Genomic DNA, 27,777 nt, shown 5'->3' with positions numbered 1-27,777 from the left:
ATGCGAAGTTTGTGATGATTTCGGGGTGGAACTGAAGTTCGCTTGTCGATTTCTAGCCATTTTGCGGTGTTCATACGATTTTTTGAATGATGTCGGAGTTCTTATGTTAATTTTCTCTTCATCTTGTGATGTCCAGTCTTATGGTTATTTTTGAGTGGAGTGAGAGTTCACTTATCGATTATCTAGCCATCTTGCGGAGGTCACGTACGATATGATTTCCAGGTGAAGTAGAGGTTTGTATGTTGGTTTCTTAGCCATCTTACGGTGTTTAGTCGTACCATAATTTTCGGTTGGAGCAGGAGTTCACTAATCAATTTTCTAACCATCTTGCGGAGTTCACGTACGATATAATTTCCAGTTGGTCTAGAGTTTATATGTTGATTTTCTCTTCATCTTGCAGAGTTCAGTCATACCATGATTTTTGGGTGGAGTGGGAATTCACTTATCGATTTTCTAGCTATCTTGTGGAGTTTCACGTACGATATAATTTTTAGGTGAAGTAAATATTTGTATGTTAATTTCCATTATGCGGAGTTCACTATGATTTATGGGTGGAGCAGGAGTTCGCTTATTGATTTTCTAGCCATCTTACGGAGTTCATATGATTTTCAAATAATGTTGGAATACCTCTGTTGATTCTCTCTTCATCTTATGGTGTTTAGTCGTACCATGATTTTCAGGTGGAGCGGGAGTTCTCTTATCAATTTTGTAGCCATCTTGCGGAGTTGATGCATGATATGATTTTTCAGGTGAAGTAGAGGTTTAAAGGTTGATTTTCTACTCACCTTGAGGAATTCAGTTGTATTTTGATTTTTGGGTGGAGCAGGAGTTCATTTATCAATTTTCTAGCCACTTGCGAAGTTCATGTACAATGTGATTTTCGAGTGCCATAGAAAATTGCATGATTGATTATTGGACTATCTAGACACATACACTTGCATTACAATTGCAATTATATCTTGTCTATGATGAGATTATGTTAATTGACTTAACTTTTAAGTATACGATCATGATTATAAATTGAGTTATTTAATATGTCCATTCTCATGATTTACAATCTATCCTGGATTTGTGAATGATGAGTGTGTAACGTAGGGGGTACTCTTCAGTGCAATAGCCATTGATGCTATCAAATCATATCAGTTGATGCATGTGTAAAGCGAGTCGATGCTGTTCATTAGGTTGCTAGAGAAGATTGAAGAGCTGAGGAACTAGAAGGGGTCCCTGCGGCCCATATTGAGCTCCAACATTAGATGATAGATTTCTATTTTTGTTTAATGAACTTGGTTATTTGGGATTGTATAAGTCCTATATGGGCGCTACATTTGAAATTTTATAACGACGAGAATGTTTTTATATAATGCATGGTTTACTCCTCCAATATTTGCTGTTAACTCTAATTAATTATAAGCAGTTCAAATTTAAACTAAATTTTAAAGGCTAACACTCGGGTTTTTGGAAAACGAGTCATATACTCGGCTTTCGAAAACCGGGGCATTAAAAGTTGGTATTAGAGAGAGTCTAGATAAACTAGGCCTTAGAAAAAATAGGACTTATACGAATTCAAATACTCCAAAGTTGCATTGATGAAATTAGATACTTGAAACTAGGTTCCATTCGTTTAACGTTAGGGTAATTCATGAACCTAGAAATCCAAAATTTTAGGTCCCCATGAAAATTTCTAGGATAGTCGTTGAACTAAGGAAACAAATACCCACCGTGTTATACATTAGATCGAACATAAGCACTCTCTAAACTTACTAATTCATACTAGGAATTGTATTTTAAATTTGCATAATGCATAGATAATCAGAGTGTGCAACAAAAGCGTAATAAGCCACATAGACTTACCTTTATGAAAATAGGTCATATGATCTTCCACATGAATCTATTATAATTGGGATCACGGACTGATGGAATCATATTTAAGCGAAGTATACGCGGTTTGATCCTTGTTTCAACAAGAAATGATAGGTATTTGATTTGGGAATTATCTCATTCAATTACAACAAAGAAAGAATACAAAGAATAATCATCATATATTATTTATTCTGAATTCATTTACATCCTTTTTATCCATTGATTTTAAGATAAAATATGTATAAAAATACAAGCAAGATCAAGTCGAATGTCAATTTTAGCAGCATTCCAGATCATGATATGATTTTCGCTCATGTAAATCATTGTGCAGGAATGACATTATTCCAATCCACTTCATAGACTTGAAGAACTTTATTTCTGTAGCATGAATTGAACTTTTTTTGACATCTTCAAGATGATAATTCATTATCGAAAGTTCATTGTCCACGTAATAGACTCATTGCGTGAGCAGAAGGTGAATATTGCCATCTGATTGCGCAGACCACTTCCTTGAGCGAGATATTCATTGTGCGGGAAACATGTTGCGTGCAACGCAACAAGTACTCCTGAGTACCTTGACAAATCTTGAGAAATCTTCTCTTTTGATCTCTGGGAATACTTTGATCGATGCAAATGAAGAAGATGGTAGGGTATTTATAGCCTCCCACACGTGCTAACCCTTCTTTTTGCGCAGTGCATTAGCACAATGTATCATTGCGCGGATATGTCCATTGCGCGCCCAATGTTATTGTGCTTGGAATTTCATTGCGTGTCGCACAATGAATCCTCTAGTACTTGTGTTGCACGCCGCACAATAAACAACTATTAATCTTCGATTTTTCCATTCTTCTTAATGTTTATGCTCCGACAGATGCCCCCTTAATATTTTATTTGAATATTCTCTTCAATATTATAAAGTGGAAGATCAATAAAAAATCCATTCCATTTATTCCTTTGCACGCAACTTGTCATTGCGCTATCGGGTCTGCGCAATGGACTCGAGTCCGCGATACTATATAAGTAGGACTTGTCTTCATTTCATCCATTCAACCTTCAGAGCTAACCCCTTTTTGCGATAAAATTCATTTCCATGCAACAAAACTAGCACGCAACAAGACTTTGCGCGCAATTGAACTTTCGCGCAACGAGATTTTGCATGCAATTGAACTTCCGCGCAACAGATTTGTCTGTTTTGAAAATTTTTCTAAGTACCCAAACTCTGTTGAATCTTCCTTTGTTTCTTTAATGGCTTGATTAAAGAGACCACATTCTTGCTAGAGTGATCATATAGCTAAATCTTCCAACCCATCATTATCTTCAGAGGATCGTCCTCAAAAGAGAACCCACTCAACTGAAGATCATTCTTCCTTCTTCAAAGTGCGGGATCCGCCAATCATCAACTTTGCCGATCGTTTCTTTCTTCTTGCTGACTCTATTCGTACTGTTATACTAATGGGAGAACTTGAGAGACTGTCAAAAGAGGGTCATGAATCTGATTGGGAGAACTGGTTAAAATCTACTACCAATTTTCATACCGACAGTTCTCATCTTGTACCTACCGAATCCTCCCCTACTCCATCCTTCTCAAAGAGTAAGAAGCAGAAGAGTAAAAATGAAATTCTTCAGGAGAAGATAAGAGATCACAATAAGAAACGTTCTCAGAATGTTTGGGACATGGTTAAACTCCAGAAAGATGTGATCAAATTCAAGAACCCTTATAAGGATGAAACCGTCATTATTCCTATGAATCTTCATCGTCACCTCTCCATGATTCAAAGTGAACCCTTTGATCACATGACCCAAAACCGACTACTTTACATTGCGAATTGGGTCATAAAAGAGCCGAAGATTCTAGAAGGTTTCATTATGGAGGGAGGACTCGAGCAGAAGACAGGGCAGATATCGTATATGCGATTCCTTATCCCCTATTACAATCCCCACACTTTATATGCCACTCACTATTTCGAGAGGATCCAACAACGCTTCCGTGACAGAGATTCTCTATGGGGAAATGACGAATTCAGGACAAGCGGCCACTACCAAAAAAAGGGGCAAAGGCTATGGATAAAAACCGTAGCCAAATAGCTATGGCTATGGTTATCGTCTGTAGCATGACCGTAGTCGTAGGTGCCATAACAATAGGCCAAAAAGCTATGGCTACGGATTTAATCCGTAGCCATAGATACAAATAGCTACGGATTAAATCCGTAGCATATTTTCTGTAAAAAAATCTACATATAGTTACGGATAATATTTGTAGCTAAAAGTATTACTATATCCGTAGCTATAGGTCGAAGTGAGAAATAGCTACGGTGTCTAGATCTAAAGCTACGACTATTAGCCGTAGCTTTTTTCTTTTAAAAAACCAAAAATAATAATGGCGTCTCTCATCAATGCTAGTACACGCCCTGATAGATCAATTCATATAAAAATTTTAGATTTGATAATAAAAGAAACAAGTGCATATACAACAAATGAAAAAAAATAATCTAGCTTAACGATAATCATGTTCAGGTGCCCTATATTGGAGGGGTTGGATGTCTACATATACCACATGGACCCCACAATTCTCATATTCATTGTTTTTTTAGAGAAAAAATAAATAAATAAAGGCATTTTGGTATTTCTTCTTGTGGAAAAATACCTTCCGAGTATTTCAATTCATGGAGGCATTATTTGGCAAAATCAAAATTCCTGCAAAATTATGCTATAAAAATCCATAAAAATTAGATATAAATTTCATAAAGGTAATAACTTACCATAGTGGAGCATAAGGGGATGACAAGTCAAGAAATGGGTATGGCCACCTGTAACGTAGATAGGATTGTAAAAAATCTTTACCTCAAACATCCTCAAGTGAGGAAATGCAAAAAAAAAAAAAAAAAAAAAAAAAAAAGGGAAGAAGAAGAAGAAGAGATTCAGTCTATTTACCAAAGTGAGACACAAGCATGGATGACCCATTTGAAAATGACATATATAGATGTCCACAAAACAAAGTTAGGAGATCCAGAACCATGAGAACCTCTGAAAGAAAAGAAAATCCAAATGGCCAAGTCAATGAGCGGTCGAATCAGCAGTTGAGTAATGCAAGCCAACAAAAAAACAAATGCTAGCTTACTAAGCTATTCAAAGCAGTATCTCCAAGGAGAAAGACGGCGTTTGGTGAATGCATACCAGCCAATAATTGCCACATAAGGTAAATATACATACTTTGCTCAAATAAAATGGAAATATGGTCTGGTAAACAGTACAAGGAGTTGCTACATAGAAACCAAAAATGACTGGAAGAATGCATAATATTATCCACATAGAGTGTAGCTCGAATATTTTCCCTTTTTCTTCTTCAATCTATTAGGCTGCAGAGTTCCTCAAGACTTTTGATTTTACCAAACAATGCCTCCGCCTTTTCAAAGCAAAGTGCTCTTGGGCAAGGTCCTAGATTCAAGGAATTTCGACGGTGTCTGTAATGGCCACCACCGTTAGCTTTACGATACAGGTCGTAATAGCCTTTCCAGTTTCTTTTCTTTTTTTTCTTTTTTCTTCTTTTTTTTTTCTTCCTTTTTTTTTTGGAAAAAAAAACTGTATCTACCCAATAAAAGACAATTAGGGCCTTTACAAGGGGTGCAATGGCCATTATGGGCACCGTAATGGCAATTACGGTTCATTTTTTTCATAATGGCCATTACAGCCATTACAACCACGTACCGTGTAGCAGTTGCCACTGTTACTTTTACGTAATGGCCTTTACGGTCCTATAAGGGTTTTTTTGGCTTGGTTTTTACCAAGCTATTTTCTATAAAAACTTATTCACTCCACATTGGCTAGTGTATGGAAAATTGAGATTTTAATCTACTTAGGAGTCATATGATGTCTATTAAAGGACTTGTGTTCTTCATTCCTCAAGTTCTTTGTAATAGTTATCCAATTGCACCATCCCAATTCCAATGCCGAATGCCATGAAACAAATGAATCAAAATCTCAAATTTTCAGATCCAATTGCCACCCAAACATACCAAGGAAGTTGATATGAGTTGCTAGTCCCAATACTTGAGAGTAGCTAAGTCGTAAGCTCTTGCAGTTGTCTTCCATATCATACCTAAAAAACATATCATACCTATACAAAAATTGTGTTAGGAGAAAATAAGATTCTGATTAGAATAATTGAAGAAAACTCACAGGAATTCAAGCCTACTAAGATAAACTGTAGAAAAGAAAAATGAAATCCATGGGGCTTGGACATGATCAAGCTTAAGACACTTCCTGGTAGGATGACAAAAACCTGTAGAAAAAAAAATTAATTAATTAATTACTACTTCTGACTTACTTGGCTAAGTTTTTATTTTTTTTCAGAATTTTTTCAGAATTTTCCAATGGGACTCTTGATCCACACGTGATTGAGATCCTGACTATTCATCAGGTGGAGCCACAATTTAAATGTGCTGGCCCAAAACTCGGGTCTATGGGCTAATCATGTGCTCCTCATGTGTAGATAAGAATAGATAGTTAAGAAAACTTGATTCATAGCACATTTGATGTATACAAGTGTTCCACCAGATAGCAGGTCTGTTTTACAAATTCCAGGTTGGCATGGAAAACATAACTGTTTCTATGGTGGAGAATCATGAACTGCATAAGTCTTATGCATAGCGGTTAAATTACAGACCTATCATGGATATAGCATGGCCTAACAATCATTTAACTGATTACATAGACAAAGGGCCTCTGTTTTAGAGAAAACCCAAATCAAACCACTTGAAAATAAAAATTAAAAATTAAAATAAACCTCTGTTTTGCAGCCTTTTTTTTGCAACAATCCAAAACCCAAGAAGAAGAAGAAGAAGAAGAAGAAGCAAAAAATCCAAATCAAATTACTTCTTAACTAACAAGTTATTTAAAAAAAAAAAAACATTTGAGGCCTTTGATTGCTAGCTAATTAGAAAAAAAACCAAATTCAGACTATAAATAAAAAATATTTAGGACTACTACCTATGCAACATGTAGATCTACTTCCAAGAAAAAGATCCAGACATGTTAATAACAAACAACTATTCATCAATATCATGTAATTGAAATGTTGCAAGCTCAGTGAATGATAAGAAATTCTTACTTGCACCCATATTGGTAATTACACAAACTCCTCTTTCCACAGCCAAAGGTAGGAGCAAAGACATCCAATCTGAAATTACACTAGCATTGGAAAGCAGGACTGAAGACATCAAAGGACATTTTGTCAGAGTGAAGATCCCACATCTGTGGGCCCACATTGATGCATGTGTTTTATCCTTCCACGCCATATATCCATATGGGGAAAATAAAAGATGTACAAATGTTCAGACTCAAGAGTGAGGTGTGTAAAAATCAGATGCCAATATGATTTAATTAACATACATATACAAGTTATAACAAAGGCAAACAGAAAATGATCAATGGAGACAATGAGCATATAGACCAAATTCAACATTTTGAAACTCATAATGGTAAAGAAAATTGAGCTTCAAAGGTTTAAACGGATATTGCCTCCCAATTTTCTCGAGTTCCTTCTGCCATTTCCCATTCAAACTGTCAAATATTGTAATCAATAAACGGTCGACATGCCCAAGATCTGCAGGCCCACGAATTGTTTCTCACCAATGTAAATATAAGTTATATAGCTACAAGGTATTCACTACAAGAAGCCTACCCTATGCTCCACCCTAACATTACTTGAGCTAAGGTTTAGCTACGATCCAATTCAATTGGCATGCGGTTCTCAAAAACTAAGTCATGCATAAAATAATAATAAACTGTCATCATAATAAATAAATAAATAAATAAATAACTTGATGTTTGGTGGGAAGTGGATTATAAAAATTTTGCTAATATACCATTTAAAAGCTATTCCCAAATTGATGGGAGAAAATTTATAGCACCAGGGAATCCAAAAATTATATTTGTGTGGTATAATTAATGAATAGAAAATTTATACTACATCTATGTGGTAACATACCAGGGAATCCGCAAATTATATCTGTTGCAATCTGTATTTCAGGTACCAGTTGATTGAAAGTATCTACCACAGTTCTGAACTCACTTACAATGTATTCTTGATTCATTGCCTGAAATATAAAAAACAAATATTCTCTTAGGAGTCTATATAAAACTGGAATCATTGGTCTTGATCATTGATCAAAGGTACCAACAAAATTTAATAAAAAAAATTATCTGATCAACAATCTTTTCCCACTTACACTCAAAACAGAGTTGGGGCCATGTGATGTATGAAGGCCATCCAACCCGTCCATTATTTGCGTCACCTCATATTATCTCCAGATTTCATAACTTAAGCATCCTAAAAGGAAAAAAGGAAATAATGTGGAAATTAGAATTTTTGAGCCATGTCAGTTGTACATGATTGAATCAAATCATATCCCCAGTACTAGGACAGATATCAAAGGGGATAAATATGACAAAATGAGCACTTACCCAAAGCAATCCACAAATTCTCAAAGCAAGTTCTCAATCCACATTGTAAGTTCATGATTTTCAAAACAAAGACTGAGAAACTGGAACAGAGTTCAAGAGCATCTCAATGCAAGTTCAAAAATAAGGGAATATGAATGATATCACACAATGCAAAAATGGAGAAGGAAAACTGAACAGCTATCAGGCCTCTGTGATATTTGTAGAGCCAGCCCCAATCCACAAATGATAGTGGTGAAATACTATGATGAACACCAACACTTTGCAAGCGCAGATGCTGGGAACTGAGAATTCATTCGACAAAGGCAGGTATTACTGAAACAGGTTGGTAAATAGAAATTGACAACTACTTCAAGTGCACATGTTTTCAAGTGCACAATGGTTCAGATTAACAAATCCAATGATCTACACATAAATTGCATTGATGAGTAGGACTCAAATTTTGACTCTCAAGAGGCCTTCACCTCTCCTCAAAAATTAAATGAAAATTTTATGTGGACACATCATAGAAATCAGCCATACATACTCAACAACACAATCAACATTTTAAAATAAATCTCAAACATGGGAAAGAGTTATTACTTCCAAAGTCACTAGGATGAATTCTATTTAAGTACTTGATTTGTAATCTTTTTAAGGCTTAAGTGCTGCAGTGTTGATATATTCCACCATGAGTAGTATCGATTGTGTGAACAACAGAAGGCTCTAGATTACAAGGCTAATCTGATTTCCAAAAATAGAAATGGCCTCGCTGCTAAAACTGGTCAAGTTTAGTGATAGCTTCACCACTGCAAGAGCTTCCACTTTAGCATGCACCTGAACACAACTTCCAATATAACAGCTAGATTTTGGGGAAAAAAAAATCAAAACAGAGACATCTACACTGATCCATGCTAATTTGCTTATACCCAATTCCCTTTTGGGTTTCAAAGAGCATGATTTTTTTACTATAACCCAAGTGACATGGTAGGCTCAACACATCAATCACTGTGCGGGTAAATATGGAATCGCAAAACATAGAGAAATGAGGTGCGCTCCAGTGGTACTAGTATCACTGTAAGGTAGGACTGAAAGAGGGGAAACTAGCAAAGGCATATTCAAAATAAAAAACATAAGAGAATCCAAATTTCTGCATGGAACAAACAGATACTCACAGAACTTGCAGTGCGGTGACAGATCACATCATTTTCAAATTCATATCCTTTGAGATACAAAGGAATCCAAAAAATTTCAGACAAAAAGGTTATGAAAAGGTTCTACATTCTTGAACTTGTTTTGTTCACTTAACATGAAATGTGAAACAGGTTATCATATGAGGCTCAGACAGAAACCAGATTTTCTAGCACATGAGCGATAAAAACTTATTTTGTGCTAGAAATTACTAGACAGAAACCAGATTCATATGAGCACATGCAAAAAAATTTGGATTACTTTTGTAATTACTAGATCATATGAGCATATCCAATTTTTTTTTTTGCATGTGCTGGAATCCTATTTCACATTTCATGTGCTAGAAAATCTGGTTTTTGCATGCACATCTCAAACAAAAACCAGATTCATATGAGCGAGTTGCATGAGATAAAAAGGTTCTACATTCTTGAACTTGTTTTGTGCACTCAACATGAAATGTAAAATAGGTTATCATATGAGGCTCAGATAGAACCAAATTTTCTTTATTGGGGAAACCATAATTGGCATTAGAGGATTCGGCGGAAATGCCCATCAAAATGAGAAAAATTGCTCACTGATCAATTAAGAATTATTAGGAGAATGTCGTAGAAATACCATGGCATTGTGTAACTAGAATCCAATGCATCCAACATTTCACGGTATTTTGCATAAAAATACAAAAGTTGATTTTTATTTTTATTTTTTGTTCAAAAGCAATGGATGTTTCCCAATTAGTTGGTATAAGGCTTTGATGATGATGAAGATTAATGGATGTTTCACAACCTGGAAATCCTACAGGAATTCAAACACATAGAGATTGAAGAGATGAATAAGAGGACATATACCAGCACACCAGTCATGTGGAATCGGCATCTATTGCCGAGTAGATCTAACCATAAATACGCCTTGCTACAAAGCAAGTCAATCCACTCATCAGGTGGGCCACACTCATATTCAAAAAAATGAATAGCTGCTTTGATTGCACATCTCTCAACATGTGCCACGATCCAATTCTTTAATCCCTTAATGGAAATCATTCAATAAACAAGAAAAGGCTACAAAGACAACAACTTTCAATTTTCTTAAGAACGTTAAAGATAACATGAGGCTTGTAAGTCAGTCAAGCAACCATTAGACTTCACCCCCACCGCATTTAGAGACTGTCAGCTAGCCTTTATGGGTCCGGCAGTTACCTGTTTCTGAAACAGGTAACTGGGGTGCATTAGCCTAGATTTTGAGATGTATGCCTAACATGGGATGCAGATCTAATGGACAAATTGGATGACCCTCACACAACATGGTGGGCACTCCTTTCAATATTCAAAACTCACTCCACAGATTTCAGAAATGGAGAGAGAGAGAGAGAGAGAGAGACTAACCGATGTCTGGATTTCCCCTCATTCTTCTCCTTTTTCTTCTTTTTCTTCTTCTCCTTCTTTCGAGTGCTCTCCAAGTCTCTCTCATGGATCAATGGTGGGTTTAGGTGAAAGGGGGTTTTGAAAACCCTAGTGAGAGAGAGAGAGGTTGGGAAACAGAGAGGGGGAATGGGGCTAAGAGATAGAGAGAGGGTGAGGGATCACAAGAGATCGAGAGAGGGTGGGGGAAAGGGAGAGGCTGAGTGTGTGTGTGTGTGTGTGTGAGAGAGAGAGAGAGAGAGAGAGAGAGAGAGAGGGTTTGGGTTTTGGGAGATGGGCGCGGGCGCGAGAGAGAAAAGGGGATTTTTATTTGGAGGTGCGCGTGCGGGAGGATTAGAAGGGATTTGGTTTTGGGGCCGGTGACGGACGAAAAGTGCTTATATTTGTGGGGCCTACCATGATGTATATTATTGATCCACTCCATCCATCCATTCATTTTAACGGATCATTTTAAGGGTTGATCCAAAAAGGGAGTCATATCGAAGCTGTAAGCAGATCCCATAAAATATTAATGATAGAAATTTATTTTATTATTATTTCTTACTGTGTGGTCCACTTAGACCTTCAATGTACCTAATTTTTGGGCTCATCAACTGAAACTATATATCAGAATATATGGGCTGCTTAGATAAAACATACATATTCCAATGGGCCTCATGGAGCCCCTTAAGCCCCATCAATCTCGAATAAAATTTTGTTGGGGATGCAAGTTTTAGCTATAGATTAAATAAGATTTAGCTACGGATTAAATCCGTAGTATGTTTGCTACGGTTTATACCCGTAGCTAAAAACATCCAAAGTCCGTAGCCTTTGATCGATTTTTTGGCAGTGGGCTTTCTTTCTTATCGTCAATATTATAATTTGTGGGCTAAGGCAATTCTTCATAAATATATAGAAATCTCCATGATATCAATCTTTATGTTGCTATGGAAGCTACTTCAGATTTTTTTTTTTTTCACAAAGATATTATGATTTATAAAGGATTCTTGAAGCACTGGTCTTTTGCAACAGATTCCTTTCATTTGCCAATTGATGAAGTGAGCATTACCCTGTGGGATCTTCATCGCATGTCTTGTCTTCCTATCAAAGGATCTTTTTTTGATGAATTTGTTCCCACGAATGCAGAATTTTCTTATTTTGACGCTGGAAGAGATCCTTTTATTTCCATTTCTACCATCAAACTCTTCTGGGAAATGTCCAAATTTCCTAATATTCACAAAGTCTCTCCATTCCAATGGCTTGCATACTTTACAAGATACTTGCGGTACGATCTTCCTCCTTTTCTTTTATATACATACTCATTCTTATATCTTTCCTCTCATATTCTCTTTCTTTCTTTTCTAAATTCTCTGGTAGTCATTCTTTAGACTTGGAATCTGCTCTTAAAAGATAAGAGGATCAACTACCTTTAGCCCTGAGATTGAACTTGCTACATTCCTTGTATACTGGCTTAGTTTGGTAGTATTGCCAAGTTCAAAATGGGTGGATGCTATTCGTCCTACTTTATTTGTCGCTGCTGGAGCTATGATAGAAGGCAAGAAGTATTCTTTGGCTCCCCCTATTCTTTGCTCTCTTTATATGACATTTAGAAACGTTGCGGCACATTGCTTAAGTCCGGTGGTATTCTTTCCATGGCATTACTTCTCTAGCTAGTTGGGCGTTTATTTTCCATGGATGTATAATGACCCTGAGAAGGCTTACGTCAACCCTGATCATCCTCGTTTATATCATTGTCAGAAGCGTAAGATGGTGAAGGAGACATATGCTTGGATCACAGATAAGATTGAGAGTATGAAATCCATTGATTTCTTCTCATTTTATCTGTCACACCAAGATGAAGATAGAGAAGTCATAGATAACAACGATCTAGAGCCAGTCGAAAGGACCTTTCTAATTTGCATAAGATCTTGCAGCCTTCCTCTTCGAGAGGGAAGTGAATTTTAGCGAGAACCTTATTACCTTAGCATGTCTGCAAGACAGTTTAGCTATGATCAGACCATGCCACAAGCAGGAGAAGAAGTAACCAGTATAATACGGAGCTATGGAGTAGGTCCATATAATTGGGCTTTAATATGGAAGCAACTCTTAGTGAGGAATTTCAATTCTTGCTTCATTCTCCCAAGCTTCAATCATCGAGTGCAGGCTTCATATGCTTGGATGTGCTGGTGGGTGCATCAATATTATTTGGTGCATAATTACTACCTTATTGATCGTCCTATTTAGATTTCTCCTCCCAGAATGAGGAACTACAGACCAGATCAAGGAATTGACTATTTTGTTAAGAGAGATCACATAGCGACTCCCTGTTAAGTTTGTCGAAGAATCTCTCTGGAAGAGCTTATACGGGAGATAAAGTTGGTTAATACATTGGAGGGATGGATAGCTTTCGAATCTCCCCTGGATCTTGTAAACTGATCAGGAAGACCGACTACTCCTCCTAGTGAACCTGAAGTTCCTACCGCTCCTTCGTATTCTCCTACCCACAGAATAGAGAATCAAACCATAGATGTAGTCTCTCTTGCTGAAGCTCAAGTTGTAACTACAGTCTCTCCTACTGAAGATTAATTGTGGCTATAGTCTCTCCAAATGAAGAATTGACTCGCAATTCTCCAATGACTCGTTCGAGGGCTGAGTCTCTGTCTCCTCAGGTTCCAACTCATTTCTCCTCCTACTTGGGGTAGTCATCTTCTTCCAGTAATAATTGTTTATAAAAGTAAACAAGTGGCTTCTGAAGATAGTTCATCAGATTACTCTATGGAGACCATAATCAGTGAAATGTCTTCCTCCATGAGTTTAACTAACAAAGGAGATGTTTTATTAGATGATAATCAAGAAGAAGATGCAGAAATGGACATTAGCGAAGAAGGCGAGATTGGAGATGATATCCTGATTACTGAAGTTCAACGGGATGATCAAGATGCTTCTTCTCCTATCAGAATAACTCCTCTTCAGGAGGAACGACTTGATTATGGAGGTTCTAGTTGTTCTCCAGGTGCAAATATATTCATATCTTATGATGATCTGTACTCTGCTTCTCCTGTGGGGACTGTTGATGTTACTGAACAAAATCCTATCGTACATCCCACCATTGGGGAGGTATCTGCATCAAGAGAAGCTGAAATTTCTTTGTCAGAGGTATAAGCAGAGTTAAAAGCATTATTTTCACCTCAAAGTATGGAATGAAATTAGGATACTTCACATATTCAACCATCTGTTGATCTTATTGTTGATATTCCAGTTCATACTGAGAAAACTACTACTGCATGTCCTGCTCCTATTCAGCTAGTCGCTTGGAGTCTGAAATTTCCTTCTGATCCAGTTGACATATCAACTCCAATTACTTTGGTCTCGAGCATTGGAGTCAAAGAACTCTCTTTAAATGTTATAGCGGTTGCTACAGATATTCCTGTATCTTTAGGGTTGGAAGCATCTTCTGTACCAACTACCTCTCGTCCTGCCCCCATAAATGGTATACCTTTCTTTCCATTCTTTAATTTTTTAAAATTTTAATATTTATATTCCTAATTCTATTGTTTCTTTTCTTTTTTCTTTTTCAGCTGTAATTATTCCCTCTTCAAGTGAATCAGCAGGTTCTAATTTGGTAGCCACAATATCTGATAAACTCTCTGTAGACAAAGTATCGCTTATTATGCTCATGTTTTTCAAAAAATGTTATTTCTGTTATTATAGATGCATTCAAGGATCCTGCATAATGGCCTTACTTGGACAGTGCGCTGGCTGTTCTAGACCATTCAGCAAAACTGGCTCATATCAATTTCCTTCTACTGTATAATTCTTTATTGCAATTCTATGATTTGGTGAATAACCTGGAGCCAGCACTAAACATAGTTATTCCCTCAGAAATTTTGGAGTGCCAGAGAAAATTGTTATCTTTTAAGGAGAAAATATCTCGGACTAATATTGTCGTATCTGGTTATGACGGTGAATATCAATCTTTGCAGGAAAGGCTGAAAGCTTCTGATAAAAACAATATAGTTATCAATAATCAAATTGCTTTCTTAAAGAAAGAGATCGCTCAACTTGAGATTAGGGAGCAGGAAGAGAAATTGAATATAAGTAAAATTAGAGAGGAAATGGAAGTTAATGTTCTTATTGCTAATCTTGAGAAGTCCGAATTGATGAAAGATAAAGAGATTGTTGCTTCTTTGGCAAAGGAATTGGCTGATGTTCCTGATCACGCCAAGATTATTCTCGAGACTAAATTGACGAATGCTAAGATGATATGAATGAATTTTGATATTTTTTCTAAAATATACTTTTTCTTTTGATCATAATATGATGAGCATATTTCTTCATGAATAAATAACTAGACATATATTTGTATGATGTTTACTTTATCGATATTTATAATCATGTTTTGATAATATTTATGACTTTTAGCATATAGTAAAGTAACAACTTATTCTTGATTGTTAGTATGATGTGACCTATATGGTGTTCATTTTGATGTGCGGAGCTAATTTTCAATCTTAGTTAGCTTCACACACAATTTAAGCTCTTGAGTAGTGGAACAATCATAGTTTTTTAAACTCTAAAGTAGTGGGAGTTGAGTCTTACGCAAATGGTCTCTGCAACTCTCATAAGTTCGCTGAACTATTGTAGCCGGGGAGTTCACAAACTGCGATCCATCAGAGGGGCCCAGTGAAGCTACTAGGGTATTGAACTTGGTAGGTTTTACGCATAGGGTTGGCCGCAGTAACTCTCCAGAGTTCACGGGGCTCACAAGGCTACCTTAGGGGTACCAAATCCAAGGCCATTAGTCCATCGATGAAGGGGCAACTCATTTTAGAGGCCCATACCCATGAGTTTCTACTGAAATCAAACCAAGAATCTAGGGGGTCTTATGCATAGTTGGCCTATCTATGGATGAGCCAAAGATCGCACATTGTAGGCCACTTTTTCTTCATCTTCCAGGTCTAACCAATTCATGGGAGGACATTTCTCTCACCATCCCTCATGGCGCTGTCAGGAGTTGTGCAGACGACATTGGTCTCACGCGTGGTTGGCCGTATAGGAGCACTCAGTTGCCCATATGAGTCTAAGCATGTGATGGCCTTCCCGAACTTTTTAGGGCCACTAACTTCTCACTATTACCCATGTAATATTTGATGTATAGCCGATTACAATCACCATTGCTGATGTAGGACTTATGTGTAGTTGTCCGTATAGGTGTGCACCCCGCTATCGTAAATGATAGGTCGATAAATTATATATCGTCATTACTAATAGTATTGTTGATAATATTTATGTTTAAAGTAGTGTATCAACTTGGCAGTAATATCAATTTGACGATAATGGCTTTTGTAATAATGGTCAGCATTGGTTAGCAACGGCGATAATATCAATTTGAGGATAATCATCGGCGTCGTTTGGTGATAATTGGTGATAAGTTTAAATTTGGCAATAATTATTAGCGCTTGGCGATAATTAGCGATAAGTTTGTTACGCTTAAGATAACTTTGACATTCTTGAGGATTTGCCTTGTATTCATTCACATATGGAGAAGAATACATGACATTACCTTTCAAGGCTTTTCATCATTCTGCTTGTCTTGCCCTCTTTTGATTATGAAGTATTATATTTATAATCTTCAAAATGAAAACTATAGTGATATTAAGGGATAATATATTTTAATGAAGTAAGCATTAACATGTATACCAATGCCTCCTCCATTCTAATAGACGACTCGATAGGCTCCGTTCGAGTATACTTCAGTTATTACGTATGGTCCATCCCATTTGGGATCGAACTTACCCCTGTTTTGCGAGTGACCACTATCGGTCTTTTCAACATTAGCACCAGATCACCTTTTTTGAAGGAGCGATGTTTGACTTTCTTATCAAAGGCAACGAAAATTCTTGCCTGATATAGTTCTAATCGTTGTTGGGCCGCTAGTCATTTTTCATCATGTAAATCTAATTCGATCAGCCTTATTCTTGCATTTTCATCGTCTGTTAGATTGATGTACTGTTACTCTAAGCGATGTGACTTGCATTTTGATAGGAATGACAGCTTCAACAGCATAAACCCGTAACTACAATGTGGCTGTTATCGCAGTACGACAAGTAGTTTTGTAAGCCAATAGAGCTTCTTGTAGCTTTTCGTCCTAATTACGCTTATTTCCTATGACAGTTTTCTTCAATATTTCACAATCATTTTATTGAATGTCTCTGCTAATCCGTTGGCTGGTGGATAGTAGGGTGTTGAGAATGAATGATAAATGCCAAATTTCTGGCATAATTTCTTCATACCCCTGTTCTTGAAAGGAGTACCATTATCAGTAATGATTCTTTTAGGAAAACCATGGTGATATATTATCGTGTTTATATATTATCATCCTTTAGATGAAGGAGGATTTATAGGACTGATGACAAGAAGCGTTGCTGCTGCACTGAGCCGCGGACTCAGCCAAGCTTCGGTCTGAGCAGGGTCCCTCCCCTATCTAGAGAGAAAGAAGAAGAAGGTGGAGATATTGAGAGTAGGAGTCAGGGAGTAAAATGAGAGAGAAAAGAGAGAGAGAGAGGTGTGGTTATGCTGCTGGTGCACCAAACTGTGTTGAGGAGTGGCTACCAGATTTGGACTGAGTGCAGACCGAGTTGGGTTTGTTCTGATCGAGCCCAAAAATTGTCTAGTACAGCTGGAAAAGAAAACGAGAGAGAAAGGGGGAGAGAGAGAGAGAGAGAGGATGTCGTCCTCTTTGTTTTTGGTGTCCACTACCACACTGAGTCTCGGACTAGGTTTGTCTGAGTTTGGGTTGGCCTCTTAAGCATCCAAGTAGCAGAGGAAGAGGAAGAAAAGCAGGGAAGAGAGAAAGGAGGAAGGAGAAAGGGAGCTCGGGTATCAGGTATATCTTTAGATTTCTTATGCCGAGTCACGCAACTTGTTACCATGTTGACTCGGTCAGATGCTTAACCAGGATGGATTCATGCTAGGATCTAATATTTGTGAACATGAGCTCGGTGGAACCTTGTTATTCCATGCTTTGGCTTTGACCTGTTAACTAACTAGAATCGATTCTCTTCAGGATAACTAGAAATTTATCTAATTAAGGTAACCCATTTGACTCAACCCTCATTCAGTTCCAACCCAATGAATCTTAGGGCATACCAAATTCTCCATATATTTGCAGTTGATTGCCTTAGAATGGTGGAATTGTGGAAGATTCGAGTTGGGAGTCCGATTGACAATTATTTGAGTCAAGTGACTCAATGCATGGTGCATGGGAAAACTCATTCCCTAACCACTCCATTGTGCCATTTAAAAACCTTTCATTACGCAAAGTTTGATCGAGCTAGGGAATTGAGAAATCTCTACATTGAAGCTTGTGTAATCAAGGAAAATCTTCTTGGAGGTGAGGACTCACTCTTTGAGCTTCCTACCCAAGTTCATCAATCTGGACATAGATGATAATATGATTTCTCTCATTGAGTTACTTACCTTACTATCAAATATGCTAATTTATTGCATAAATATTTCATGTGTTTAATTATAGTAAGCATAAATGGTTTGATGATAACATGATATCTTTAGTTGTTGTAACATCCCAAATTTTCACAGCCAATGTTATACTCATGCTCGCAAAAAACTGGTGTTAATAATGTATAAATTGGATGCTTCGAAAATCACACCTTATTTTTTTTCATTTGGATCACATCCAAATACATTCATGAAGGTATCATTCACGAGAATAAAATCAACTATATTGAATGCCCTCTTAATGGGAGTTTATTACAATATCAAAGTTTGCAGTAGAAATATAAAACTAATTCATAAAACTATCTTCTCATTCTTTCAGTATAATCTTCTATAGGGAAGTAGTCTAAGTCTTCAATCTTATGTCACGTGCACCATCTGTATGGTTGGGAGAGGGTCAACGCCCTACTCATAGTGATGGTTATCCTTTAAGATTAACAATAATTCAAGTGATTAATAAAAGTAATGCAATGGTTTTGATATGTCTTGTACTCCAGTATGCACAAACAACCTACATGAGATGCATGCCTAGCAAAGTGTGTGCGGTTCATCATACATAGTGATCATCATAATGTGAAATATAATTTATAGGAAACCCAACTTGACCTGCACTCTCACTATACAGATATTTACCAGCATGACCAATGCTAATGTGGATTTATATGAGCATTTTAAGGCGACACAACAACGTGATTGGAGGATTTACGTAATATGATGTGTTCATGGAGCGACTATTTGCGACATCCAATCCAAAAAAGTGATGTAATACGTATGAAGATTTACATACATCAATTGTGCACCATGCCAACTAACCCACGAAATTACATGCCAAACAAGAGAGTCACTACCTATAACACATTACGTCCATGATAAATATTGAGTCACTAGTTGTGATACATCTTAACACATCACTTACACTTATAGAGAATGTAAATTGAATCATGGAGGTTTTGGAATTTCAAAACACATGCCCAAGCCTTAATGATAGATAATATAAGGCCAATATAATAAAGAGAAGAGTGATAATAGTCAACTTAAAAAGTGGCAATGGCCAACATAATATAGAGGAGAATGACAATGGTCAACTCAACAAAAGAGGAGTAGCAATGGCTAACTCAACAAATAGAAGAGTGGCAATGGCCAACTCAATAATAAGGAGAGTGGCAATGGACAACTCAATAAAGAGAAGAGTGGCAGAGCTAACTCAAATAAAGAGACGAGTGGCAGGGCCAACTCAAATATAGAGACAAGTGGCAGGGCCAACTCAATAAATTTGACAAGGCAAGGGCAAGGCTTGTATCCATGGCCCCACATAAATTCAGGAAGATCACTTGTAATTAACATCATGCCATAATCCCAAAAGGGCCAATAATTGTTGATGAGAAATTAGGTAAAATAGAGAAAAAATCATAATAGTTCAAGAACAAGTAAAAGGCATGTAAAAAAGGATATATAAAAGGCGAGATAAAATGCATCAACTCAGTTAAGGTAAGCTTAAAGAATAAAATCTTCATATAAGATTTTGAAAGGCTAAGAATGATTAGGAAGGATTCAAAGCACGTGAAGGAACAAAACAATTCATATTATCTTAAATTATTGTAAGCTTAAAGGATAAAACCCTCACCTTATTAATCTCGAGCTCTCTTCCTTTCTTTCTTTTCCTTCCTCTTTCTTTCTTTCTTTCTTTCTTTCCTTTCTGTTTTCTCTCTTTTCTTTTTCTTTTCCTTTCTTTCTCTTCTCTTTTTCTTTCCTTCCTTTTCCTTTCCTTTCTTTTCTTTCTTTTTCCTTTCCTTTCCTTATTTCCTTCTTTCTTTCTCTTTCTTTCTTTCCTTGCTAGTACGTCCAACAGAGGGCTGGCCATCTTTCACTCCCTCACATTTTTCCTCTCTCTTCTTTCTTATTTTATTTTCTTAGAACGATAGTGCTTTTCCTTTTTATAGGCTATCTGAACTCAAAAATCTTTCTGCATAACCTTGTTTACGCAACAAGAAAATTGGGCATAAAAGCTTATGCAATGGGTTTACACAACAAGAAGTTATGTAACACGATCAGAGGCAGCATGAAAATCCTGACTTTCATTTCTAACCACAAAAGCCAACATGGGAGGGATCAATTTTATATGACTAATAGGGTGGATGGTTTGGATTTCATGATTGGTAAGTTGTGATGGCCCACAACTACTTGCAATCGGGCGCTAGTTCTTGCGGTGGGGTTTCTTGTGACTGTCATTGCAGGCATGTGTGCATGCATGGGTGCACGCGATTGGTGAGGTTTTGGTCGAACCCACCACTCAGACATGATGGACAGTTCGGATCGTCTGAAATTATTATGGTGGTGGGCCACAATGTCGTCACAGCAGATGTGTGTCCATAGAAGCCTGGAACTTGTGCGAATTTTGTCTGGATGTGTTCGCACGTGGAAGCCTGGAAGTTCTGCAAGAAACCTAGGGTCTAGTCTTTTTTTAGCATGGCTTCAAGGTGGAAGGTCCTGATCACATCAAATGATCATGGAAGTGGGCCACCAGACCCCTAAATGGTCATTGTTCATTACGCAGTAGCAGGGAGAAATCCCTTCCTTATTTTTGGGATTTTGTCGGGTCGAACATGGTTTGACTCGACCTTTGGTTCGGTGCCCAGCTGGAGTACGTGTGCTGCGTGTGCACACCCCTCAAGGTGGGGTCCATAGTGGTGTTTCTAAGGGATCTACTCCGTTCATCCATTTTTTTCATCTAATTTAGGGGGTTGATCCCGAATTTGAAGCACATCCAAAGATCAGGTAGCCCCAAAATCGACCGTTAGTGGCTGATCTGTCCATTGGGTCATTCCTTCAATGATCTAAGGGTTGAAATTCAACAGGTATAGTTAATATAGGATTTATAGGCTTGGTATAGAATTTCATATTAAATAGATAGTGAGAACTATGTGATCTAGAATTTAGTGGTCTCGGTTAATGGAATTTTCCTAATTATTACTGATCCATGAGTTTTGGGAAATCTAATGGCTCCACATGGTTCTAGGCACATTTTTACACAATTCTTACAAAAGAATGTATATTTAAATCATTGTGGATAGGGATTTCTTGTCATGTCCTTCATGACAAAGTACTTACGCCAAATCACATGATGGAGGGTCCTATCTTGAACTCAATGGTCAGATGGTTGGATCTATTGAATAGATCTAATTCCCAACAGTTAGATTTGTGTCAGGGCGAGGATGTAAGGCTAGGATAGTTAGATTGGTAACGTACACAAGTACATATTACGTTGAATCTTATGGTAACGCTCGAGGGCTTTTGATGCCTGAGTATCGAAAAGTTTGGGGTCTTATAGTTGTTCACTTGTTAATTAATTATGTAAGGCCCATGACCTAGTACCATTCCATTTCCTAGGATCTCGTGATCTTCTCCATCAAATTCCGGCGACCGGCGGCCTGTAGCTAATGTTTGCTAGCGACCTCAAGTTGTATCCTATGAACCCGAGTCGACTCAAGCTGAGAACTATGCCATTGTGGCTGTGTCGTTGTCGCGGTTCCAATGTAGTGTCTCGTGTGCCAATGCGACCCTTAGATTGAGAGTTATGGCCTGCGCATCATCATGGCCATGGACCGCATGTTGTGGGGCCATAGCCATTCTAGTTAGTGCATATCCCTAGAAAACATCATTTGGATGATGTCACCCTAGGCTACTAGCCTAGGGGTGACATCACGCTATCCTAGTAAGCATGCTTGTAATCATGTAAGGCATGCTATCCTCTTCCCCATGTGCAATGATTACCCTAGCAGTCATTGGCTAGCCTAGCTACCTCTCTCTCTTATCTCTCTCCCTCTTTGTTTCCTCCCTCGTTTCTCCTTGCTAGCAACTCCCATCCGTCCAAGCAACCTCTATTTCTAGCCCCATTGAAAGATCTAGCCTCACTAATCTAGCCCTTAAGAACTTATCTCAACCATTAAAATCCATCCTTTGAAGCTAAGAGGACCCAAGGTGGAAGGAGTAGTAGATCTTAGGTGGGTGCTTCTCTAGGGTTAGTTTTGATGTTTTTTTTACCCGGATCTTTAATTTTTCTTGCATGAGGGCATGTAGGTCCCACCAATCAATGGGGGAGATCCTACTTGAACCCCTATGTGTGGCTAATGGCCCACCCTTGATGCATGCATAAGCCATGATGGGGCCATTCTCCATGGACCCCATCACGATGTTTTGATTGAATCCAAACCATAGATGGGTCATCTAGACCTTAGATTGTTTGGTGGGGATGCCATCCCCACCTCAGTTTTTTTTTTTTATTTATTTATTTATGTAGGGTCCATGCATGCATGATACCCATTGATGTATGGTTTTATTTGTTTGGAGGGGCTCATAGGGGCGGAGCCCCCACCCATTGTTGTGGATCTCTCTCTCTCTCTCTCTCTCTCTCTCTCTCTCTCTTTCTCTCCTCCCTTCTCCCTCTACTCCTCTCTCTTTTTCTCTGATGGCGTGGCCCACCTGGAGTGTCCAAGACATCCAGACCGTCCAGTAAGGTGGGATGGTCTTGCTGTCCATTTTTTGGATGTTGGACGGCCTACCTTGCTGTCCATTCTGACATACATGGTGAAATGCAACTAGTAGTCTGGTCTGGGGTCTGTGTAGCCCACTAAGGTAGGCCATATCATGATCTACGTGATGAATATCAAGCTTCCAGCAAGCTTTGTGGGCTGGAATGTGTAGCAACATGCAGCCCTCCAGATTCTTTTCTAGGCCCAATTGCTGTCTGTTTGGAATGGAATTTGTCCCTGTTTATTTGTTTGATTTTTTTCCTTGTAGTGGGGTGGTTCACTGAGGAGTGGACCCCACCTTGATGTATGATGGAACCCACACCATCTAGCCCTTGTTGGACTCCCATGGAGCATGCCCAGTAGGCCTAGATGGTTTAAATTTCTAGACCATCCAACAGTCCTATTTGAAGGGAAAACATAAATTCCAGCTTAGTTTTGGGGATGGTGGGCCACTTTTGTGGACCCCACCTTGTTGTATAATTATGGGTGCATACCATCCGCCCACTTTCCCCTAATTAAGCAGCCTTGGGCCCACTCCAGAGGAAGAACAAATCAGGGCTAGCAATATCATTTTTCCAGCAACATGCTGTCCAGCACTTTCCAACTTTTATGTATATGTTTTTGTCTCTCCTTTTCATCTCCTCTATGGCCCTCCTTATTGAGGCTCACCTCAGGCACGTGGGCTATCCAGGCTGCCCATCTTTGGGACACCACTACTGGGCAAGTAGCTATCTGCTGGACGTCCCAACTAGGCTAACGTCTAGCAGGAGGGCTGACCGCCCACCCTCCTTTATGGCCCACCCTGATGATTTGTTATATCCATGCTGTCCTCCATTGTGTGGCCTATTTGGATGTGGCCCACCCTGGTGGGATGTCTAGAGTTGGGGTCCACTCTGAGTGCATTTTGGGCTAGCGGTCCAGGCCCCTTGGGATGTCCAAGCTGGTTGTGGCGCTGTTGGACCTGTAGTCCAGTAGCAGGCCCACCGTGGTTTATGTGTTGAATCCCCGACTTCCATCCGGTGAGGCCCACTGTAATATTTAAGGGCCACCATAAAGTATGTGTTTTACTCAGATGACCCTAGCATGCCCAAAAAGTTGGGTGGGCTGGATGTCCAGCAAAGGCCCGAAGTTGCTGCATATTGGCTGAATATGCTGGAGTAGTGAGGTCCACCAGATTGGGAGTATTTTATATACACACCATCCATGTATTTTCTGAAACTATAGGCCCCATTTATGCCTTGTACGACCCACTAACCATTTGATTAAACGAGGTCTAGCCTGTCTCGATTTTTGGACGTCCAGGCAGACCTAAATGGGCTGGACGTCCAACCTTAATGCTTCTTCACATACAAGTGCTGCCCATCCATTGTGTTAGGCCTTGTGGGCTGGTTGTAAGCCCAATATAATGTATATGATTGTACCTATATTGCCCAACCCATTTACTAAATTTTGGGGCTGATCTATAAGGCCCACAATGGTGAATGTTAGCTATTTATTTAGGGGCATATAGACTGCCCATGAGGCCCACCATAATGTATGTATTGTATGTTTTCTTTGGCCATGATATTTTTGTGCTATGGGTTACCCCATATTATAGCCCATCTTGATGTACATAGGCCTTGAGCCATTTCTTGAGGCCCACCATGATGTGTGAAATGTTATAAATGCTGCCCATTTATTTTCCAAATAGTATTCGAGACATGGGGCCCGAGGTGAGTTAGACTTCTTGATGGGCCGCTCTCTAGGGGACAATGGTGGTTGAATCTCCACGTTGTAAACCTCCCTAGGGCCCCACTTTAGGAGGCAATGGTGGTTAAATGTCCACGTTGTAAACCTTCCTAAGGCCTTTTGTTGGGCCCATCCTCATCACCTCTTATTAGGCCATCCCAAGTCATTGGGCCCTTATAAGTATTACCCATCTTACCTTAGTTGGTTAACCTAAACTATTGGGCCCCATTGATGCTAGAAGGATTGACCAAACCTTGAAGCCCACCTTGATGGGTGTATCATATGCACGTAGTTCATCCATTTTAGACTATGGGGCTATCTTGTGTGGCCCACCATATTGTGTATATATGCCCACTATTTGTCCATTTTCTAGGCTTTAGGCAGCCCACCTTAACATACATGTTCTACACAAGCTAACTATCGACCTTCCCAGATAGCCTGAGGGCCAGGGGTCTCATCATGAGTCGGATACAATCCCAAGTGGACCGCACTATTAAGTCTCCCTAGGGCCCATTGTCCGTTCTTCCTTCCTTCACTCAGATCGTACATGACCAGCAGCTATACCTTGCCATGATTAGGCTATCTTAAACTGTTGGGCTCCTATGATACCCACCTTCACTTGTTGGGCTACCCCAAACCACTGGGCCCCATTGATAATGATGCCTCTCACATCTTGTAGGACTACCCAAGTATTGGAGCCCTCCTTGTGTTCATATCGGGCCTTCCATGGTAAATGTGGACCACCCAAATACATGTGTTTGTCCGAGTTTAGTGACCTAAACCCAGAGGCCCACTTAGATGATGAGCGAGCTACTCTATCCATTTGTAAAGACACATAGTCTTGGACATGTGAATCATATCAAGGCCCGCCTTGTATTAATATTAGGCCATGTAAGAGAGCCCAGTCGTTATACGATAAAGATAGTGAGAAGGACCACTTGTTGTGTACCCACTTGACTTACCCCGCAGGATGCATCCTACCTTTGTGGTCGATTGCTAGGACCACGTGTTATGTATGTATTATCCACATAGTTCGCCTTCTTTGGATGAGTGTAAGGTCCATCTTTGACATTAGTGCATCATCATCACCTCCTTGCTGTAGATGGAAGAATACATGGTATTAGGTGTATAGAACCTATCTCGACGTATGCGCTGGACCCACCGTTCCCATCTTGGATTATGCAGAGCCTTGGAAGGCTAATGTTAGACATGCCGCATGGACTCCTATAATTGTAAAGGGAGTATGTCTCTTGGTTTATACTTTTCGTATGTAACATCCCAGTGAAGGTCGATTGTAGATTATTGTCCCCTGCCTTATCAGATAATCATGCCTATGTACTTTATTACATCATGATACATGCCCATACGCATCATATGTATGCTTGTTGTGAAGAGTGATTGACCATAGCATATGCCATTGGGCTAGTTGATTATGGGAATCCCTGTGAGATGGAGTTGCCGCACATGATCACATGTTATGTGTAGGTTTGATGCATGATTGGATGGTATGACTCATGCATCTCATTTTGTGTGGTATATCACTATTCTCCCTAGCAACATCAGGGCTGCGGCCTCCACATGCATATTATGGATGGTCAGATAGGACATCAAAAATATTTGGTTCTACCATATGGGCACGTTCGATGTCCGTGGGTGAAAGTCCCTAAACCCTCGAGGATATAGGGGATGCTCCAATGTCGAGACTGAATGGATACATGAGCACACGAGTGCCAAATACCAGAAGGCTACGTCTTTCACTGTGTCGTGGTTGGTTGGAAGGGGGTGTGGCCTTACCCGCCCAAGGGAGGGGGCAATGATTAAGTTGAGTCTGACCCAACATGAGGAATGGGTCCGACATTGACGAGCTTGACTGATATTGGCAGGCGGATAGTAAGGTCTCTTTCACTCACCTAGTTGTGTGCTTAGATGGGGCGGCAAGCTGGCGTGAAGTGTATTAGACCCCGATGATTTTTCATAGAGGAACTGTACAGATATATGATATCCTAGAGATGTGCATTACTGATGTGTGGATCTACTAAGTGGAGGTTGCATGTTCAGCATCAACTCATTCATCCATTCATTAGCCACTCGGGCTGGTAGTGCGCAAATATACCATTATGTGTACATTTGCAATAACCACAATTTCGGTTGGGTACGCGACCAACCTGAGATTAAGAGTTTACCACATTAAGTCTAGCTATCCAAATTTAGGTATAGGACTGGTTTGGATAGAAGTCCCTTATTGTGGACCCCACAGCTTGCGTACTACGCACTATCATCCCGACTTCACACTCGAGCATCAGATATTGCATTACATCTTCCACACATAGGATCTTATTGCATTACATCTTCTACATATAACATCTTATTGCATTACATCTTCTGCATATGGTGTCATATTGTATTATATCCCCCACATATGACAATTGGTTTACTATGATTACGCGTTTTGAATAAGGCTTATGACATTCATGGACTTGTTAGTATTTCCATTTCCCTGATATTGTATGATTTATGGACTAGAATTGTATGCCTGACACCTATATTACACACACACACCTACACTACCATCTAAGCTTTCGATAAGCTTATGCACGATAGATGCGTGCAGGTGACGCTAGGATGCAGCTGAGCTAAGGCAGGAGCGTGCAGCTGAGCTTCTAGAGTTTTGATATCTATCTTGTATTTCCCCTTTATGTATTATACTCTAAAGTTTTTTTTTTTTAATTATAGTGGATACGTGGTGATGTTATTGCTTGTATCTGGGTTATACTTATGGTTATGCTTCTTATATATATATAAAAAAAGAGAAATCCTCCTGTAGGATCCCAGGGTCGGAACCTGGCATATGGGTGCTGGGAGCTGAGAATGGGGTACTATGGAGGCTGTCGGCTCTGAATTTGGCGATCGAGAATTTTGTGAGCCCGGTTTCCGAGTTTGGGGCGTGACAGAAGTTAGTATCAGAGCATAACTTGGGAATACCTGAGGATAACATCACATTTCTACTGATGACTACCCTTCACTATATGATTGTTGAGAACTTAGAATGATTAGATCCATAGGTTTGGATAACTAAAAAATTTTTGATATATCTCCTTATCGGGTGTGCATTTGAGAGTGCC

At 38.9% G+C, this 27,777-nt stretch overlaps 3 long non-coding RNA genes across 3 annotated transcripts; all 3 read right to left on the bottom strand.

Annotated features, from left to right (window-relative positions):
• Positions 1 to 4,386: 4,386 nt before the first annotated feature.
• On the bottom strand, positions 4,387 to 5,085 carry LOC131228242 (uncharacterized). Its single transcript, XR_009162764.1, has 4 exons — positions 4,979 to 5,085; positions 4,792 to 4,884; positions 4,620 to 4,667; positions 4,387 to 4,554 (listed from the first exon to the last, which is right to left on the bottom strand). It is a non-coding gene; the product is annotated as an uncharacterized LOC131228242 (long non-coding RNA).
• A 790-nt stretch (positions 5,086 to 5,875) lies between these two features.
• LOC131227513 (uncharacterized) lies at positions 5,876 to 7,584 on the bottom strand. The gene is made up of 3 exons (XR_009162325.1): positions 6,968 to 7,584; positions 6,053 to 6,139; positions 5,876 to 5,956 (listed from the first exon to the last, which is right to left on the bottom strand). It is a non-coding gene; the product is annotated as an uncharacterized LOC131227513 (long non-coding RNA).
• Positions 7,585 to 7,824: 240 nt separating this feature from the next.
• LOC131228205 (uncharacterized) lies at positions 7,825 to 11,026 on the bottom strand. Its single transcript, XR_009162749.1, has 3 exons — positions 10,869 to 11,026; positions 8,088 to 8,188; positions 7,825 to 7,955 (listed from the first exon to the last, which is right to left on the bottom strand). It is a non-coding gene; the product is annotated as an uncharacterized LOC131228205 (long non-coding RNA).
• Positions 11,027 to 27,777: the final 16,751 nt, after the last annotated feature.

The sequence above is a fragment of the Magnolia sinica genome, chromosome 15, assembly GCF_029962835.1.
Source record: "Magnolia sinica isolate HGM2019 chromosome 15, MsV1, whole genome shotgun sequence".
Classification (NCBI taxonomy): domain Eukaryota; kingdom Viridiplantae; phylum Streptophyta; class Magnoliopsida; order Magnoliales; family Magnoliaceae; genus Magnolia; species Magnolia sinica.
The sequence above is the reverse complement of the archived record's forward strand: the minus strand, read 5'-3'. Positions and strand labels throughout refer to the sequence as shown.